This window comes from Microtus pennsylvanicus, chromosome 21, assembly GCF_037038515.1.
Source record: "Microtus pennsylvanicus isolate mMicPen1 chromosome 21, mMicPen1.hap1, whole genome shotgun sequence".
In the NCBI taxonomy this organism is placed as follows: domain Eukaryota; kingdom Metazoa; phylum Chordata; class Mammalia; order Rodentia; family Cricetidae; genus Microtus; species Microtus pennsylvanicus.
This window is the reverse complement of record NC_134599.1, coordinates 6,881,321-6,900,542: the sequence shown is the minus strand read 5'-3', so window position 1 is coordinate 6,900,542 and position 19,222 is coordinate 6,881,321. Positions and strand designations below refer to the sequence as shown.

At 39.7% G+C, this 19,222-nt stretch overlaps 1 protein-coding gene across 2 annotated transcripts in view; it reads left to right on the top strand.

Annotated features, from left to right (window-relative positions):
• Hycc1 (hyccin PI4KA lipid kinase complex subunit 1) overlaps nucleotides 1-19,222 on the top strand; it is a 70,736-nt gene that overhangs the window by 289 nt on the left and 51,225 nt on the right. The window lies entirely within an intron of this gene.

Here is a 19,222-nt window from a genome sequence, read left to right as displayed (position 1 = left end):
ACTTCGTCCTGGGGCGGCGGCCCGTTGCGACTAACGGCTCCCGCGCGAGGCTGGGCGGTCGGGGCGGCCCGGGAAGCTGAACTTGGTCGCTCCGGCTGCTTGCTGCCGACGAGGCTCGGTTCCCGGTTGGGGCGGCGAGCTCCGGGCGCCCCAGGGTCGGCCTAGCGCGGAGCCCACGGTAGCCTACGGCCGCTGCCCACTCGTCCCCGCCGCCCAGCGTCCGGCCCCACGGCCCACGCGGGCTCCCCAGACCCGGTGCTCTTCAGCGTCGTGCTTTCCCGGGTCTCAGGTCCCGAGGGGCTGCGGGGTTCAGAGTGCCAGGCTGGTCTATCCATCACTCGGAGAGCTCCTCTTCTGCCCGCGCCGCCCTGGACCCTGGAGTGTTGCCTTTTCTCGAGCAGTGACCGCGCTCGAGAATCGTTGGGGTTTCCGCTAAACCTTCCTCCCAGCCACGAAAACACCCCAAGTTTGCACGCTTCGGCGAAACTGGATGTCTGCCCTGCAGCGTGCATGTGTGTGCTTTGTATCTTTAGAGTTCCTGAAGGATTTAAATTTGGCCCTAGTGGTTTTGCACGGCACAGAATTGGCTCTAGGATAAAACGCTATCGCACGCTAGCAGCGGCTGCGTGGCTCAGGTAGGGGGAGTGCTGCTACTACAGAAAGACGGCTGCAGGCTGCAGGCTGCAGGCTACTCTGGCCTTTTGCAAAGTGGGTGTCCTTCGGGTAACACAGTAGTAGGTTTTGGAGATGTGCCAGCCCTATAGTTCATGCAACACGTTGCAGTTTGAGGTTTTCAGTTTTTAAACTTTTATCTACATAAAGCCATAAAGATTAGTGTAACCTTGAAGCAAAGAGACAGTTCTGGGAGATGTGTTTTCCTAAGACCGCTCTGCTGCCAAGAGCACCAGCCCTCCGTCATTTGTGAGCACCTTTTCCCTTTAGATGAATACATTTTAAGATTTACAGGATGAATCTTTGAACCACGTTTTGAAGCACAGGAAAGGACAAGAAAGAAAAAAAGAATGCTTTGTCAGGAGTAGCATCGAAGTCAGATATGCAGATAATCTGATTACTTTAGTGGCAAGAGGAAGCCCCACATGCGTTTAGAAAACAGGTTCTACAGTTGACACATTTTAAAGTCACTTGATTTATTAACATTGCTGTCAGAAACAGATTAGCAATCTGTTGGTAATCAGGACTAACAGCTCTGGATATGAACGCCGGGTAGAGAGGGGCTGGGCCAGTGAACAATTCCTGTTGTCTTTCCTTTTGAAAAATTCAAAAAGTGTGTGTGTGTGTGTGTGTGTGTGTGTGTACACGCGTGCATGCCATTGCAATGGCACCGAGATCAGTTTGTTCTCTCCTTCCACCTTGTGGATGCCTATCTTATCTGGTCATCAGGCTTGGTGGTAAGTGTCTTTACCATCTGAGCCATATCCTCTGTCTACCTTTTTTGTTTGTTTTTGATTCTTCTATCTTATAAAATCCCTTTTGTTTGCATCTTTAAAGAATAGTGCAATTTTGACAGTACGTTTAAATATATCTTCTAGTTCACTCTTATTTAGCATCCTGTTGCCTGTTATTTATTTTGTAATCAAGTCCAGAAGGTCTTCATAGGTGATTTAAGAGTAGCTCAGAAGCCAGTCATCAGATTACTGGTGGCAATAAAGCAGTGATGTGTGCGTGAGGCATTTCAAGAAAACTGAAATAAGGAAGGAAGAAAATTCTGGCTGTGGAATAGCACTTCTCTATCTTGGCCACACATATATAATCTTTTGTGGAACCTAAAATTTTTTACTCTCAGAAGGAATCCCTGCCCTTTTAACAATGAGGGCAGGATAGGACCTGTGCATCAACATTTATTTAAATAAGAACTTTCTGAAGTATAATTGGCATATAATAAACTATACATATTTCAGTGGTGCCATTTAATGCTTAATGTGTTTATATTTATAAAATCATTACCACTGTTAAAGTAATGAGCCCATCCATTACCTCCTAGAGTTTGTCTGTGTCCATTGTAATCTTTCCTTCTGATCCTCAAGGATCGGTCATCTACTTCCTGTTGGTATAGGGTGCTTGCCTGTAAACATTTAAACCTCAGAGAAAAAAAAAAGCTTAAAACCTTTAAAAATATTATTGGTTTCCTAGATAATTTCATTGTGTGAACATGGTTGAAAACCCATTTTAGGGGCTGAAGATTGGCTCACTGATTAAGAGCACTGATGCTCTTGCAGAAGGCCCCAGTTTGGTTCCTAGCACCCACTTGGTTGTTCCCAATCATCCATAACCCCAGTTCCAGGAGATCTGATGCCCTCTTCTGACCTTCAAAGTCACTAGGCACTCAGTTCTCTCTCATACACACATGTATGTAAGATATATATATATATATATATATATATATATATATATATATGTAGGTAAAACATTCAGACACATTAAAAAAAAGAATTCTTTTATAAAAAACCCCCTACAATAGAGCATAGCCTGAAAGAATTTAATAATTGTTTGCACGCGTTCATGAAGAAAAATGTAGACTGAAGGTAAGAGATTTGGGGAAAATAAGATAACTATTCCAACTTCATCCTTAAGGAGCTGAAGAGAAGGCCGACCAGTAAGAAATAAGAATATTTCTGGAAGCAATATCTTTAATAAGGAACAAGATAATAAAGATAATATATTTCTTTGTTATAATTGTTGATGTTAATGGGCTAAAGAGATGGCTCAGTGGTTAGGAGCACTGGCTGTTCTTCCAGAGGTCCTGAGTTCAATTCCCAGCAACCACATGGTGGCTCACAGCCATCTATAGTAGGGTCAGATGCCTTCTTCTGGCCTGCAAGCAGAACACTGTATACATAATAAATAAACAAATGTCTAAAAAATAATAATTGTCGATGTTGTCAATAGTACCAACCAAGATTGGTTTCCTGAAGTGCCTTTTAAAGGTTCTCAAAAAAATACAAGAGCACATCCTAATATCGTGAGAAAGATGTCCTTCAGGAGAACACGTTTCCTGAGACCCTTAGCATCGCTATGGAATGCTTGGTCAGTTTTTTGGGGGTAGGGGAGGGAGAAGGTGGGAAATTAACAGTTTGTTGCTTACTGTTTGAAAACCAAATGCTGCCAGACAATTGTTTTGGTCCTTTCAGAGTTAGGCTGCTTATCTGAACAGGGGAAAGAGGACATTTAGCAGTTGGAAATCCTTTTTATACTGACTATGGGGTGCCGAGCCCCAGTTAATACATCTACAACACAACCTCTACACCTTTGGCTCAGAACATCATGGAAGAGGGGTTGGAAAGGTTATTAAAAGTCAGAGGACAGCTGGGATGTCTGCTATGAGACAGGGGAATCTCATGTGTGTACCAGGAAATTGCAACAATGTGGTTTCCTAAACCAAACCAAAAAAATGACCGTACCAATTGGCATGTCACTGTGACCGGGGAATTTCTCATGAGGCTTCTCCCTCAAGGAAGAGATACAGGCAATTAATGGGTGCTTGAGAGAGGAAGGATTAGTTTCCCCAGGGATGAGCCCCATGGTACGCTAGCTAATCCCAAGAAGTCAGCCTCAGTGCAGAAGAATGCCTTTAGGGTTTCACAGTCAAATATTCAAGATTTTCATTTATGATCTGTTAAAAAAATCTTTTGTCCTTTTCTTTTTTTGAGTTGAAATATTAAATATGATCACATGTCCTCGGAATGTGTGTTAAGATGACAGTGTGTCGTTTTGACCTGCTGGTTGGTGACTTGTTTTAGACTTCTTAGTAGATTTCACCGAAGGGTTCTCTTCTGGGGATTAAGGCATCTTGATGAGCTTCCTTTCTTCAGTGGATGAGAATGGCCTCATAGTGTACCCTTTCCACTATTAGAAACTTTGTAGTGCTTTGTTTTCTGAATACAAGGAAAGAGTCTGGGCAGAGGTTGTGAAGGGGCCACCTCTCTCTCTGCTCTGGCAGTCTCTCCCTTGGCAGATTTGAAATAGTATAGCTGTAAAAACATGTACGTCTTCCTTGCAGTTTGTTGAGATCTCAAATTGGGATTAGATCCTTTCTATAATATAATTAATTTGATTGTACAATTTTATGAAATAAAGATTATTGTTCCTATTTTACAGCTTAAAAACTGAGACTGAGATGTTAAGTCTCAGTTCAGGTTAAGTATAGGGAGTTGAAACCCAATCCGTGTCTAAAATCACAGCTCCCACTGTCTGTGCATGCATGTTGCATATGTTCTAGTAGGCCGGACATCAACATCAGTTGGCTTCTTCAGTCATTCTCTGCTTTGTTTTCTGAGTCAGAGTCTTCTGTTGAACCTGCAGCTAGACAATTAGGCTAGCTAGCTGGCCAGCAAAGCCCTGGAAGTCCTCCTGCCTCCACTCTCCAGCACCGAGCTGGCAGCCATGCCAGCCTTTACTTGGGTGTGCTGGAGACAAACTCAGGTCCTCATGCTTGTGTAGTAAGCCCTTGCCCCTCTAAGCCATCTCCCCAAGTCCCTGTATTCACATCATTTTCTTAACTTCTTTCTGGTTTGCTACTTTTTGCTTTCCTTATTTCTGAAAAATAAATATAATCACTTATTTGAAATATTCTTTTCCATCTTTGCATAATTATATTTTGGTGCCCCATCATAATTATTACTGGTCTCTTCTGTGTTGATATTGTATCTTCTGCTACTTTAATAAATATAGCTTAATACGGTGATACTAGTAGATGACTCTGGAGTAGGGTGAGATGAGATGGGGAACTTAAAATTAATTTTTATAAAACATATACAATATACTTAACAGTTTAAAACTTGTGCCCAGACTTAAATTAAAGTTTAAGACCTAGGTTTGTTGGGTCTCCAAGCTTGATTTGTACTCCCAAGTCCTGTTTGTATGTTGTAAAGACTGTTAGAGTTAGAAAAACAGTACTTTCCGTTGTAGTCAGAATGTCTGTTCTCTTTGAGCTTTGTGTCAGGGTAGCATTCAGTAGTAAATGTACAATGAGTCTTTTGATTACTTGATGAACATTATTTGTTTCTCATTCTAATGCTTAAGAATTTATTCAGTCATTTGTATTTGACTTCATAAACACAGTGTGTATGAGTTCTTCAATTTATGCTATGGGAATCATGTTGGGTTTCAGCTCCTGGAAGATTTGTATTCATTTTTGTTTATGTCTATGTAAGGGCCAGGCACTGTGACAATGTCTGTAGTCGGTTCCAGCTACTCTGGACACTGAGGAGGCAGCTAGTACCAGAGCCTATGAGACCAGCCTGGGGAACATACTGAGACCCTGTCTTAAAACAAAAAGAATAGAGTGATATGATCTGTAAGCTAGGGAATTTAAGAGAAGAATGTAAGCTTTAAAAGTGCTTAAATTGGGCAAACAATTATGAGCTTTCTGAACTCCCCCCTTTGAAATATGAATGAAGAGTTGAGAGGGTTTGTTCTAATCAGTATCCAGACAGTCTGTTCCCATCGGTCATAGAATGTTGCCACTCTGACTTCTCTGAACTTGCTAGATGTATTATTTATTCTTTTGACCTAATTTCAAAGGTCCCAGTGATTTGTTAGTTGATAGATGTTACAGGCAGAGTGACAGCATAGTTCTTAAAGCATACACAATAATTATAAGAGGGAAGACCATTTTGGAAAATTCTGAAGCATGAAGTTGGTCTTGCTAAGGGAATGGAGAAGAAGGTGACAATGATTAAGAAATGGGTGGAGCAAGAAGCAGCCCCTAAGCCATGGAAGTCAAACAGACTGTTAGACATGTCTAGGAAATACAGAGAACAGTCACATGAACGATAAAAACCGGAGTGTTGTCCTCTGTGAGGTCAAGACATAGAAGTTCAGGATGGAAGAAAGACACTTGATGCAAAGGTAAAGGATGAGTCTGGAGGAAGAGCTGGCTGATTTGCTGTCTGTAAGGCTGTGGAGAGTTTATGATGAGAGCCAAAGTTGATAGTATGCGGTTGGGTAAGGGAGAAGTTTATGGCAGGCAGCTGGAGGCAGCTGCGTAGATGAGGCTGCTGCATCAGAAAGTCAGCACAGAATGAAGAAGGATGGAAGGAGCCCGAAGGCAGTGGGAGGGGAAGAGCTGTTCTTTAGGAAACTGTAAAATGCTGAGGCGCATTCTTGTTAGTTATCTCATAGACTCATTGTGAGCATCTACAGTTTATTAGTATTGTTATTAATTTTAAGGATTTATGTGTGTAGTGTACATGTATATATATGTTCCCATAATAATGCTAAGTTGAGAAGATTATATATAAAAAAAAGGAGCAGCCAACAAAGATTAAGAAAGATAAGAGTAGAATTTGCTGTTTTCACCGTGAGAGCTATAATAGGTTCTGTAGTCACTCCTTAGGAAGGCCAGCATTGTCATGGAAATGAAACTGAGCTGGCTGTGAGTCAGCAGTCAGAGCAGATCTCTTCACTCCATCATGTTAGAAAGTTCCAGGAGTTGATTACAATAGAATGTGTTTATGAAATTTGAATTCTATCAATCATGAATTAATTATTGTCAAAAAATCCAAGCAGGTTCTTTCTTTAAAAAAAGAAAAGAAAACAAAACAAAATACTTTCTTCAGAAACAACACAGCTGAAAAAGAAATGCTTACAATACTTTAGAGATTAAACAGTCGTTCTAGGACTTTCAAGTACCTTGGGTGGATAAAAAATGTTTGCTGTGCCAATTTTAGCTTCCTAGTCAGCCATAAAGCAATATCTAGGGTCGTTTTGATGTTTAGTATATGACTTAATATTCTTGGAAACTATTTTTTAAATTATTTTATACTTCAGCTATACTAAACTAAATTGATTATTCTACCAGCCAATGTGGTCATACTAAACTATGTGCTTTGATTACTATAACTTTTAAGACAAACATCTGTAGTACTGAGACCCACCACCAAGTTTCTGATTGGGAAGATCCATTGTCTCCTGTCTTCTAAGACTGTGGTAGAGACTCCTAGGACCAGGCCTCACACATGCTAGGCAGGTGCTGTACCACTAAACTACATTGTCAGCCTAGATCTGTCACATTTTCAAATTATGTCTTGTTAGTAAACATTACTGCCATTAACAGTGTTTCCTTGCATTTTCTCATTGTGGATACCCAGTGCTCACCATTTTCCTTTAAACATCTGGAGCTCCACTGTCCGACTTCCTAATGATTGAATCTTATTCCAGCTTATTAAAGGGCAGTGACTCACTCCAAACATCAACCCACAAGCTAATTGGAATTTGGTTCTCTTGACATTTCTATCTTGCTTTATCTCTAGCAGTGAAAACTGCCACTTAAAATGCAAAAAGCTTTAAGAAATTAAAGCACAACTGTGCTTTGAAGAGTATTTTTGTATGCTATTATGTTTGGAAAAGAAAAGAGGGAAGTGAGTGATATCAAAATGATTGAAATATATTGCTTTGTGTTTTCGTTTATATTCTTAAACCTATATAAATAGCATTTATTTTTATTGTTTTATTTCATTGCTTATACCCTGATTCATCTTATTTATTTCAAAATGGACAAAGGAACACTCACTTCTGCTGTTTTAGGTTTACGTGTCTCCACTTATAGACTGTGAATCCCTTAAGTCAGCTACTATGTCATATCCATTTTTGTGGTCAGTAGGACATAGTGGACATTTAATAGATTATGACTAAGTGGATAGGATTTAGGCATTAGTCCAAGAGAAAAAGAGCCAGGTCAATTGTGGCTTCAGTGCTGTTATAGGCGGACATGTGTCCACCTCCAAAATATATGTGGAACTTCCATGAAACTGGTGATAGCATCTAGCATCTTTACAGAGGTAATTAAGTGAAAATGAGGCCATTACGGTGGATACTTGTAGACGGAAGTTTCTGTCCTGCTTTCCTGCCTGGTCCTGCAACCATTCAGTCCCAACAAAACATACAGAGGCTTATATTAATTAAAAACTGGTTGGCCTATTAGCTTAGGCTTATTATTAATTAGTTCTTACAATTTAAATTAACCCATAATTTTTGTCTGTGTTAGCCACGTGTCTTGGTACCTTTGAGGCATTCTAATTTTGCTTCCTTTTGGTGATGACTACAGACTGAGCCTTTCATCTTCCCAGAATTCTGCTTGTCTGGTCTCTCCACCTATACTTCCTGCCTGGCTACTGTCCAGTCAGCATTTTATTAAACCAATACAAGTGACAAATCTTTACAAGGTACAAGAGCATTGTTCCACAACAGATCCTAATCCAATATGACCAGAGTCCTTGAAAGAACTAGAACTTTGGACATGACAGTTAAAGAGGGATGAGGATGTAAAGATGGTAGCCATCTACATGCCAAAGAGAAAAGGGAGATCCCTTTCTTGGCTGGCTCCTCGCAGGAACCCTCCTTGCCCTCAAACTCTAGCCTGGAGAACCTGGAGAATGTAAATTTCTGTGTTTAATTTACCCAGTCTGTGCTACTTTGTTACTACAGCCCTAGGAAATAATGTAGATGGGTTATATGCTTGTATGCAGCAGCATCTCAAATCCCTTCACTTGCCTATTCCCAAGAAACAGATTTCCAAGCTTAATGCCTAAACCTCCAAACATTTTATGTTTCCTCTAGGCAAAACATGGGAGAGAAATGGGATAACTTAATGGAGAAAGAAATAGCTATTTGCCTCCTTGGCCAGCTCCCCAGTACAGTACTACTGTGGCAAGTGACTGAATTTTTAGTTCAACTTAGTTTGTTTAGTTTGACCAAGAGAAAGTGTTTATGGGCTTTTATGTTCTTAAGGGCAAAGGAGCCACTAACAACAGTCCTGTTTGGGCTTTTCAGGTAGAAAATGGAAGGCCAGATGCAGTGCTTTCTAGTATGATGTTAATTCCAGCTAATTGCATTACAGCTGCATCTCAATATCATCTGCCTTATTCTGTCCTTGTTAGATCCAGCAGAGGTAGCACAGTGTCTTTTGGCTCCTGCCTGTTTCTTTGATGCTTGTGAGCCCTCTGGTCACCAGCCCTACTGAGTTGTCAGCAGTTTTTCATTACATGCTTAGTAAGTCTGTAAATTTTTAGTCATTTATTTCTTATTGTTTTGAAGTAAAGTCATATTCAAGTGGTGCTCTAGTTAGTCAGATTTTATAGTGTTTTTGAGATTCTATGATGAAAACCTAGTTTTGAATATGTACAAAGGAGTTCTTTCATCATTTGGAGGCAGCATGCTAGAATTCTGAGAGTAAATGTGATGAAGAACAGAATGGAATAAAAGCCCTGGTCCCTGAGGGGAGCAACAAATTTGGTTTGTTACCCAGCAAAGAAAAAGTGATGACTTTGACTTGTGAGAAAATTAAGACGTCTCACTTGATTTTGGCATAAAACGTGGGTCATAACTCATGCATTTCTGGAATATCCTTATTATGAATATATGGCCACACTGGTAAACACTAGTGAGTTATTATTTATATTTTGAGGCTAAGAATTGAAACTCCAACTGCATGCCTACTGCATACAAGCACATGTGCTGCCAATGAGCTATCCCCTAACTCTGTGGTGATGCACTTTCTCTAGGCATTTTCCTTTCTTTTCTTACAACTGAAGAAAATACTAAAACCAAGACTTTCCCCCAAGTCATGGAGATAGGTAAGTGGCAGATCTGAGTTTTTTTGTTTCTGTTTTGTTTTTCGAGACAGGGTTTCTCTGTTTCCTTGGCCATCCTGGAATTCTCTCTGTAGACCAGGCTGACGTTGAACTCAGAGATTCACCTGCCTCTTTCTCCAGGATGCTGGGATTAAAGGCATACCCCCGCCCCCCTCCCGTCCCCCCCCGTCCCCCCGCTAGATCTAAGTCTTAACTGAAGACCTTCTTCCCTCCAGTACCCTACCATGTCCTTTCTGTGGTCCTCTTATTTTCAGCTTGGCTGCTATTAGCACATCTCTCCACCTTCTCTTTCATCTTCCTCCCTGCCCTCAGTAGAAACAGAATAATCGTGTTTATTATACCTGTAATTCCAGCTCTTGGGATGCTGAGGCAAGAGAAATATGAATTTTAGTTTAGCCTGGCCCATGTAAACATACTTAATAAAGGATAAATAAATAAAATGAAGCTGGGCATAGTTGCTTATACCTGTAAATCTCAGCACTTGGAAGGTTGAGGCAAGAGTGTTGATGTAAGTTTGAGGCCAGCCTGAACTTCATAGAGAGTCAGAGGCCACCTGGGCTACACAGCGATCAGAAGTGTTTATGAGGATCCAACTGTCTTCTGTTAAGCCAAGACATTAAAGAAGTTAACAAAAATATGAAACAATGACACTCCTCTCAATATATTTCTTTTATATTGACATGGAATAGCTTAACATTTTATTTTTAAATGAACACTTAAAATATATTGTTCAAATTCTAAATATCATAAAAATTAATATAAAAATTAGTATAACCACTATGGAGTCTTCAGTAAACTTTAAGAAAGGAATTGGTGAAGGCCAATGTTTTTTTGTGTTTTAGATAACGGTCCTCTTGCCAAGTGATAGGATTATAAGTGTGAACCAGCATGTCAGGCACAATAATTTTTAATAGTAAAGTTTTAGTTTACATATAAAAGACAAGGATAGCAATTAAAAATAATTTCCATTTAGGAAAAGTAATAGTGAAGATAGTAGATGTTTGACTCAAATGTTCACAGTATTTGTATGTGTGTAAATGTGTGTGTGTGTGAGAGAGAGATTTCCTTTCTTAGTAGCTCTTCTTAACTACCTTGGGTGGCATAATCAGCAGAAACCTTGTTTTAAACTATGAACTTTACTAGGATGCTAATTCAATCATGATGCTAACTAAGGTCTTGTAATTAACCAGCCACAAAATGTCTGGTACTGCATCAATTGATTTTTCTCCTCACTTCCCCACCCCCTTTCTTAGCCACCTGCATTGTGTGCCCCTTAAGGACAGAGGGCAGACCTTATTGTCTTTTCGCCAATAGTGCAAAGTAATAGGAAAACCCTGCATTATACTCAGTAAGCAATCAAGGGCTTGTTAAAATATTAATGTTACAATTTGAATACATAGTAATATTGATTTTGCAAACACAAAAATGTTGAGTGCATAACCCTTAGCATGATCTCCCCTTCTGTCTGTTTTTGTCTATTCATAGCCCCTTTCTTTGTTCCCACTCTGATGCTGCAAGCCTATAGTCTGCATAAATTGTATGAGCTTGACAGGGCTTGAAAGACTAAACTGTCAGCCTGCTGTTCTGATCTAGTGAATATATGAGAAGTATTCTTAATCAGTCTGCTACTTCTATGCATTTACAATCTGTCAATGAATACTCTCCAGATAGTTTGTAGTTCGAAATTTTTACTGCAACCTCTTTAAATCTGTCAGAAGACTTTAAGAATTTTGTCTTAGTCATCAGAGCAAAATGAAGTTTGATTGACCGAGACAATACTTGAGTCACCTAAAATGTACTAAAATTGTATTTTGTGAAAGATGATACAAATGTTTTGGAAAAAATCTTAGTTCAGCAAATAATTGCTCTTGCAGGTTTCTACCTAATAGTACATTTGAAAATTTCATTTTATGGTGTTCTTATATTCAATAAAATACATCATTTTTATTTCTAATAAGAGATTTTTTTAAGTGGTTACATATATTAATCAGTCTCTATGCCATTGGGCGAGGCTTTGATGGCTCACAGATACAATGCCATGGCTCTCCATGAACATTTTCCCTTGGCAAACACACCCCTCATCAGCATGAACCTGGAGTTCTCTCTGGGCAGACTGTAAAACGCTGACAAGCAAAAAGAATACAGAGCAGAGAGAAGTGGTCACACAGGCTGGAGTGGCTTGGGTGTTTTAGACAGGACAAGGGAAGTTGAGATTAGTGAACTATGCCCGTTTTGTAGGGTGGTTTGATGTGGAAGACTGAGATAGGATGGATGCATATATTTAGAGAAAGCATGGTGTTTCGGGAAGACCGGTATAGCAGTAATGTGCCTGGTGCAGAGGAGGAAGGCTCCGTGAGCACTGTGCAGACACAATGAAGCCAGGCTCTCAGAGTTGCCGTGGAGATGGAGAGCAGATGGCAAATTTGACAAGCCTTGTGATGGGCGAAATTTACTCCTTTATTCAGCAAATAGTTATTAGATACTGTATGCATTATTCTAATAATATCTGAGCCTAATTTTGCCTATAATCACTAACACAATTTTAAGTTCTAAACTGTTACATAGCATAATTTTATTATTTTATTTTTATTTTATTGTGGTGCTGGAGACAGAACCAGGGCTTTGTGCATGTTAAGCAAGCAGTCTCCTAACTGAGCTGCACCTCAAGACTAAGATGTTTATATTTGTATTTGAGAAACTATTACATTAGCTAGGTGTAGTGGTACTTGCCTTTGATTCCTATACTTGGGATGTAGAGGAAGATGAATGTCTGAGTTTGATGCTATCCTGGCCTACCATAGGAAGTTCCAGGTCAGCTGGGGCTACATAGCGAGACTATACAAGCAAGCAATAACAACAAGACATAAAATATTACTAAACAAAATAATAAAATTATGAACTGAATGTGTAATACTGTAATACCAGCACTTGGAAGGCTGAGGCAACATAATTACCATGAGCTTCAGGTCAGTCTGGGCTATGTGAGACCCTATCTCAAAAAGCTTGAAAGTAAATAAATAATAAATAAAGTAAAATGACAATAATGTGTACTGGTAGTAGAATTCTTGATTTTTTTTTTCTAGAAGTTTGTGTTTTTAGATGAATGCTATAGGTCCTTCAAAAATGAAAATCAGTGGTTGGAGAAATGACTCAGAAATTGAGAATGCTTGCTGCTCTTCCAGAGGCCCTTAGTTTGGTAGCCAGCACCAGCACTGGGTTTCTCATAGCCATCTCTAACTCCAGCTCAAGAGATCTGATTTCCTCTCTGGCTCTGAGAGCTCCCCCAGCCCCCGCCACACAACATACACAGAAATAAAAATTTAAAAAGGAAAGAAAAACATTTTTCTACAAACATTTTATAGTTTATTTGGTTAGCAAATGGGACGGCAGCTACTTAATCACACAGATAAGATGTCTTCTGGCAAGAACAAAGAAACAAAGAAAAGAAAAAAAAGGAAGGAAGTTTCTGTCTGGAGAGCTTGACTTTCCGCCCCTACATTGCTGCCCAGACTCAGACCTTGTGGGTGTAGATAAGTGATCTACTGCTGAGCTACATCCTCAGCCACCTGGGCAGACTTTTGTATTTTTTTTTTAACGGGAACTTAACATTTGTATTACGAATATTCTAGTACATAAAGAGTTGTTCTTTGAGCCGGTTTTAGTGGCACATGTCTTTAATCCCGGCACTTGAGAGGCAGAGACAGGTGGATCTCTTGAGTTCTAGGCAAACCTGGTCTACAGAGTTCCAGGACAGCCAGGGCTACAAAAAAAAAAAAAAGAGAGAGAGAGAGAGAGAGAGAGAGAGAGAGAGAGACAGAGAGAGATCAGACAGAGAGAGAGACACAGAGAGAAGAGAGTTCTTTATAGTTTTACAATGCCATCTATCACTTTGTGTAATAGGCTGGTTTGTTTGCTTTTTAAAACATGTTATAAACTTGATTTTACCTCAAGCAATACTTAAAGCAAGCTATTGCATAGTTTAAAAGAAACTGAAAAGTCCTTTTAAGTTCAAAAAAGTCATTTTCTCTTCGTAGAGCCAGTAGTATAAAATATGTATGAATCTACTTAATGGCATTAACCATTCTTATAAAATAATGTTTTCTGTAAGTAAATGTTGATTAATATTTAATCATTGGCATGCTGGGATATAAACATAAGGATAGAATGAGACCAAGGAGTTAGAAATCATCATGTTAGGAATCATATGTTAGTTTATTGACGAGAAAGTTAAACATGAGCATTTCACAGTGAATGTCTTTGTTTACAGCATACAAATAGTCCATTCTTCTTACCTTCTGTGGTGGTTTGGATGAGAATGGCCCCCATAGGCTCATATGTTCGGATACTTGGTCCCTAGTTGATGGAACTGTTTGGGAAGGGTTGGTAGGTGTGGCCTTATTGGAAGAGGTGTGTCACTGGGGTCCAGCTTTTGAGTTTCAAAAGCCTGGAGCTGTTCTCAATGTGCCCACCTTCTGCTTCTTGCTTGTGGATCAAGATGTAAGCACTCAGCTATTGCTCCAGTGCCATGACTTCCTGCTTGCTGCCATGTTCCCTGTCCTGATAGTGTCGGACTCCTATCCCTCTGGAACCGAAAGACCCAAATAAAGCCTTCCTTCCTAAGTTGCTTTAGTCATGGTGTTTTGTCACAGCAATAGAAAAGCAGCTAGCCTTCCTAACTGTAAATTTATTGCCATTATATTTGCTTTAAGTTTTCCCTCCATTAGAGTTTAATGAAAACCTGGCTTCCATTGAATTCATTTCATTGTCATTGTTTTGTTTTATGCTCTTGGGCTGTCAGATTTTCTTTTGATCCTTATAGTTCATGTTATCTCTCCTGTTTTTTTCATTCAGAGATTTCTATTTTATTGTCTTTTTTGTATTTCTCCTTAGCATAAAACCCTGTTCCTTTCCTATATTAACTATATTAAGGTATGAATTTTTAACACAAATATTTTCTTAGTTTGATACTTCCTATATTCAGACTACACTCAGTTTGGGTAAAATCTTAACAATTATTGTTAGATGACTTTACATGTCTCTGGCTCTGATCCTTACATTTTCTTTAGTATAAAATTCCTGTACTGGTGATATGACTCAGTAAGGTTAAAAACAATTACCATTAAGCCTAATGACCTGTTAGATCCCCTAACCCCACATGTTAGAAGGAGAGAACTGAGTCTAGCAAGTTGTCCCATGACTATCACATACTTACATTGCAGGCATGTACAAACACACACACACACACACACACACACACACACACACACACACACACACACTTTCTTCCTTTAGGATGACTCTTATTGCATGCTATGATGTCACCTACCTAAGGGTGGTTAGCTAATGATGTGACTATAGTATTAAAAAGTGAGAATGGGGCTTGGAATAGAGTTCAGTTGGAAGAGTGCTTGACTAGCATTCATGAAACTCTGGGCTTGATCCCTAGATCAGCATAAACCAGGTGTGGTTGCAGAAGCCTGTAATTCCACCACTTGGGAGGTAGAAACAGGAAGATCAGAAGTTGATTCTGAGAATCAACTTAGAAAGCAGAATCCAAGGTCCAAACTAGCAAAATTTTATGTTTTTTCATGTGTTCATCCATAAAATAAGTATTTATATGCCTGTTATGTGTGATCCAATGAAGCAAGGCCATACTGTAACTTAAATGTTAAAAATATGACTAAGTTCTGGGCAGTGGTGGCACATGCCTTTAATCCCAGCACTTAGGAGGCAGAGGCAGGCAGAGATCTGTGAGTTTGAGACCAGCCTGGTATACAGAGCAAGTTCTAAATCTACAGAGAAACCCTGTCTTGAAAAAACAAACAAAATATATATGTGTGACTAAGTAAGTACAAAATAAGAGTGATCTGTTTGGCAACTGTTTTGTTTTGCTTTTGAAAGACCTCAAGGTTTTACTGATTCCAAGCTTGATGTCTTAGGGTTTCTATTGTTGTGAAGACCAAGACAACTCTTATAAAGGAAAATATTTAATTGGGGTCAGCTTACAGTTTCAGATGTTTAGTCCATTATCATGGTGGGACATGGTGGCATGCTGGTGGCATGATGCTAGAGAAGGAACTGAGCTTCTTAATTCATACACAGCAGCAGGAGACTATGTACCACACTGGGTGCAGCTTGAGCATATGAGACCCCAAAACTTGCCTCCACAAGGCCATACCCCCTAATAGTGCCATTCCCTATGGGCCCAGCATTCAAACATATGAGTCTGTGGGAGCCATTCTTACTCAAACTAACACACCTGATATGAACTCTTTCTAAGGAACTTTATTGCTAAGGAAAGTTATAAAATTTTAGGTTTTCCTGATAAAAGTGTTTATTCCTGTTAGATTTCTCTGGGATTGTTATATTTACACAGCTACTAGGTATGTTTGCCATTTCTGTCCTTTAAAAACCCTTTCAAACTTATCTACCCGAGTCTTTACCTCGGCCTCAACTCTTAGATCACAGTTAAACATCTGTCCCAAGGACAGCTGGCCTCCAGGATCACAGGCAGTTGTATTCAGGCCCAAAATAAAGAAATTAGGGCCCAGCCAGAGACACATGGGTTTGACATGAAAATGCTCGTGGGTATGGAGCAAAAATGTGATGATACAATAACCATTATGGGCTACAGCACCTTAGTTAGGAAGCCAGTGAGCAAATAGCACAGCACATGGAGTAGAAGTAGATGTGAAAAGTTTCTGCACCCCATAAGCCTCTCCACCTAGGCATTATTCCAAATCAGACCAAATCAGCCCGAGTTAGAAAAAGCCCAGGTTTAATGGATACAACAAACACTCCTGAATGGCTTTCCAGCCCCCTACAGAGGAGATGGGAAAGGAAGACTGGAAATCCAGTGTTCCTTGCAGGGCAGTTTAAATACCCTGTGGGAGTGGTCTTGAGCATCTCTGGGGAGGGGTCATCATTTGGTGAGCTTTCTCAGGGGTGAAGTCTGCACTGAGGCAACTCCAAGGGAGTGGGGCTTGGGATGAGCTTCCACCTGAACAAGATGATGGATGGCCTTCAGAACACGGAGACCTATGTTTTGGTCTCTAACTTTTATGCCCAGTTTTCTCAAGAGGGTTATACTACATTTCTGTTCTTTGGATGTCTGCAAGATTCTTTGCAGCTTCTCTCTAAGTGAGCATTCATTCAGCCTTTCTGGAACTACCTTCAATTTCTTGACCAATTTCTTTTAGTCAGAGCCATACAGATGTTGAAATGACACTTCTTATTAATATGAGAATAACACATGCCTCCTGGGTGTAGCATTTGTTTTGGGAAGTATTCTAGGGCTGGGGACATGGCTCTGATGCTGAAATGCCTGCACAACATGCGCTGGGGCTGATCCCCAGCACTACATGGAAGCTGGCATGGTGGTGCACATCTGTAGCCTGCACACTTGAGAAGTGGAGATGGGAGGTTCATTCTCTGCTACAGAGAAGTTTGAGGACAGCTTGAACTACATAAAACCCTGTCTCAACAACAAAAACCCAAGCAACTCTTTCATACTATGGATTTGATGATTTGTGGTTTCTTGGTGGTATGAAACAAAATCTTTTGTGATTAGCTCCTCTTTCCATCTTTTGGAAGAAGTTTTAAATCTCAAAATTTTAATTTAAAGTTATTGTGTGTAAAATTATGTTCTAGATTTTGTTATCAAAATAAAAAATTATCCCTTGGAAAAATACTAACATTTGAAAACTATCTGTGTATTCATCTTTTAAGGCATTATGGGTTGAATATATGGATCATGATCTTTTGCATGTTTCTTTTTCTGAAATGCTAAGGTGTTAAAATTGTCTGAGAATGTCTAACAAAGTAATCAATTTTTGTATTGCATATTTTATGCAACTCATTTTAATGATTTACATAAGACTATGAAGATACTAAGAACCTTCTATTTTATTTCCTATTTTAATGAGTTATACTTAGTAAGCCTAGACAGATGACAAATCTATCACTGTATTATTAAAGAGCTTTGAAAACTTTTTCCTCTAAATGACTATTTAAAATATTTATTTTTATTATTCTCTCTCTCTGGGGTGTGTGTGTGTGTTGTGTGTGATGTATTTGCTTGCTGCCTGCCTACAGGCAGTTGTGAGCTGTCTCACAACTGGGTAGTGGGAACTGAACTTGGACCCTCTTTAACTGCTGAGCCATTTCAAGCCCCTCAATGCCCATTTCATACTGATATACGCAGTAATAATGACTGTTTATTATTCTATCAACTCTAAATTCCTTATTGTATTGACCTTTTAAAAGTCCGTTATGGGGGCTTTGCATAGAGATGGTATGTTCGAAGTGTTAAAGTGTTAGTGTTTTGGCTGAACATGGTGGGCTTACACCTGTGATCTGAGCATTTGGGAGGCAGGGACAGAAGAATTGCCAATTTGAGGCCAGTCTAAGTTGCATAGTAAGACACAGAGGGAAAGAGGACAGAAGAGAGGAGTGAGGATTGGAGAGGAAGGGGTAGTGGCAGAGAGAGACAGAGAGGGGTTAATGTTTTGTGTATTTATTGTTCCCTGTCAAACCATTATCAAATTTAGTGGCTTAGCCCAACAAAACTCCCCCTTCATGGTGGTTTGGGCTTTATTAACTGTGCCACCTGAGTTACAGGAGAAGGGACCCCTAGTATAGGGAGTGAAGAGACAGAAGTCTTCAAGCCTGGCCTCAGGGCTCCGGGTATTGTGTTTGTTGTGTGGGTTTGGTCAACGCAGCTGTAGGACTAGTTCCGACATCAACATGATTGTTGAAAATACTGCGTTCTAACTTCTTTTAGAGTTCATGGCAGACATCCTTTTCCTACACAAGGTATTTTGTGAAGTTCTGAAGAATTTGAGAAGAATAGGAGATGGAAATGAGAGGAATGATTGTCATCTCTCTTTCTATTGTCCTAGCTTTCCCAACAGGCACCCTCAGGGCTGGTTGCCATAGCACACTGACATTCCAGCATGTTCTTATTTGTCTGTGGACTAGGCAAATGATGTTTTATTCAAAAAATACTTCCTTGAGTTTAAAAAAAAAAGCTCAATTTTCAGTAACCAGATAGGTGATTTGTGATTTATAGGGAAAACAGGCTTAAACAATGGGCATTTAAAAAGATTCCCACACTTCTACCCTTTCTTCCTTACATGCTGAGCAGTGGTTTCATGGGGGAGCCAGCAGCACCTCATCCTCTGCTTCTTCATAGTCAGACTTAACAGTAAAACCCATAGATGGAGTCACTTTTGTTCTGTGACATAATTTGAACAGTTACCTCTATTCCGTTTTTTCAGAGTTTCACCTTGTAACTGTGAGAACGTTCTGACAGCGCTTAATTAGCTGTCACAGTGGGCTCTTCACATGGGGGAGAGGTTTAAAGTTTAATGATGTGGAGCTGGTAAGATGGCTCAGTAGGTAAAGGCACTTGTTTCCAAGCCTGACAACTTGAGTTTAATCCCTGGAACCTGGTTACAAGGCTGATTGAGAGATCTGATTCCTGCAGATTGTCCTCTGAGTTTGATATGTAACCCCCAAATAAATAAATAACATATTTAAGAAATGATACATCACTATCCATGAATAGAAACTTGTTTTTTAAAATAATAAGATATATATATATATATATA